Source organism: Nematolebias whitei, chromosome 3 (assembly GCF_014905685.2).
Source record: "Nematolebias whitei isolate Nwh7 chromosome 3, NemWhi1, whole genome shotgun sequence".
Lineage (NCBI taxonomy): Eukaryota > Metazoa > Chordata > Actinopteri > Cyprinodontiformes > Rivulidae > Nematolebias > Nematolebias whitei.
Window position 1 is genome coordinate 37,635,638 of NC_056500.1, and position 2,260 is coordinate 37,637,897.

Here is a 2,260-nt window from a genome sequence, read left to right on the forward strand (position 1 = left end):
TGTCGTGTTGCTGCTGATCTGTTTCATGTTGCTGCTGATCTGTTTCAATATTGATGTGTTCATGCGTGCACATCTGCTCACAGACTCATGTTCATGTTTGTGCTGATGTTCAATGTTTTTATGTTATGAGTGCTTAGTGTATATTTAGTTGATGTTTTTCTTAGTTCATATCTTAGATGTTATTACTGTTTTTCTTATACATTTTATTGTTGGATGTAACTGGGACCCTGTGTACATAATTTCGCTCCACCACATGTACCACATGAGGTGCGAATGACAATAAAGAAACTCTGACTCTGACTCTGACAACATAAAGTTCTGTACATATTTTGTGAAATTTTTGATGATCTATATCACTTGACAGAATCTACAAGTTATTCCTTAATACTTTAAAAAGTGTTTTTTAAGCATCCTGTTGTAGGATTCCTGGGTTTTCTCTGCCACACTCACTCTCTCCACAGCTGCACCAATCAACCATCTCTCACCACCTGCCGCTGATTGGGACGGACTGCTCTGCTGAGTTTAAAAGCTCCTGCCAGACGTTTTCCTAGTGGCTGGGACATTTACTACCATTTGGTAATTGTATGGACAGCCGACTCCTGTTTCCAAACAGCTAGTTCCTAACTTCTTGTGAGCTTCTCCAGAAACTTCCTAGTCCTGTTCATTCGAGTCTTTCCTAAGACCTTCCTTGTTCCTCGTGACTCTCCTGTGGATCAACATTGTCCCTTCAACTATCAAATCACAACGTCTAAATCTCCAACAACTTGCTCTCCTCTCCTCTTTCAGATCTTCTATTCTTCCACGAAAACCCAGAACCTTGTCTTCATCTCGTCCCTGGCTTCGTCTACAAACATAACGGTAAGAAAGAGTCATTTACTGTTATTAAAACCATTGTCGCAAAATTACTGAGTAATCCAAGATACTCACCTTGTCCTGTTTCCCTTCCAGCACAAAAGCTGCTGCACTGTAAATAAAGATCACTTACTTTTGTACGTCTCACTCTGTATTCCTTTTCAGTCTGCTTACTTGGTCGACATTAATGTTACCTTTAATGCAGACCGTATAATCAGATTTTAAGAAGCTAAACCCGAACAACAATAACTTAGTGACAATTTTTCATTTATTTTTTAAGACAGTTCATGAAAGGGTGATGTGGTTTTACTGATGCAAGGTGCAAAACCCAAAGTGTTTAAGATGTTGAGGTAATTGTCTCAAACACAAAGAGTTGACAGTGGATTTTCTGAAAAAGCTGAAGAAGAGAAAATAGAAGCTTGTCAATGAAATCCATGTCAGGTCTGGTCACATTTCCTGTAATGCAAACAGCGGCTCGGTTTATTCATTTATTTCCTCTAATGTAGAGTACTGTACCCTGACTGATAAGTTATGAGCTCCAGATCAATGATGGTAAGTCAATAAATGAACAAAAATGAAAATAAAATCTTTGTTTGTCAGGAACTGGTTGGACTGTCTCAGTTTGCTAATCTTTGTATTACACTTCAAGAGAACTGTGGAGCTGATATGTCAGTTCAGCCTTTGGTAAACTGCAGCTGTGCTATATTCGTTGGTGAAGACAATCATTTTCAACACAAGCTGAATCTTAAAATACAACATAGTCTAACAAGAACAAGGTTACCATGCAATTTATATTTAAATAATGGAAGTTTTAATAATTCTCAGTTGTGACACAAATGTACTGTACTGTTGCACTTTTAGTCCAATAAAATGTTTCCCATTGGGATACCTGTCTAAATAAAGGTTGAATGAATGAATAACAAGGTATCTAAAAAAGTTAAATCTGGTCCTCTGGACATTCAAAAAAAAAAAAAAAAAAAACCAAGCAAATCAACAAAAAAATGTAGAAACGTTTCGTCTCTCATCCAAGAGACTTCCTCAGTCTGAGGTGCTGTTTTCAGCTCAGTCTCTTAAATAGCACCTTCTCAGAGTGGATCAACCAGTTTTGCTGCTGACAACCAAAACCAGCTGATCACATGCTCAAGAAGGACCATCAGCCTAACAATGGATCATTAGCACACTGATGGCTGTTTACTGTTCACAGAGGGCTGAGTGATACTAGCAATCACAGCATTGTAAGAGGGGGACAGTTGAACCTGGAGGCCTCCACCCCTGTTTAACGATGGACGATTTCTTTTCACAAAGATGGCCTCCTTTACTCCTCTCTCAAACCATCGTTCCTCTCTATCCAGGATGTGAACATCTTCATCCCTGAAAGAGTGACCGCTGGCCTGGAGATGAGTGTAGA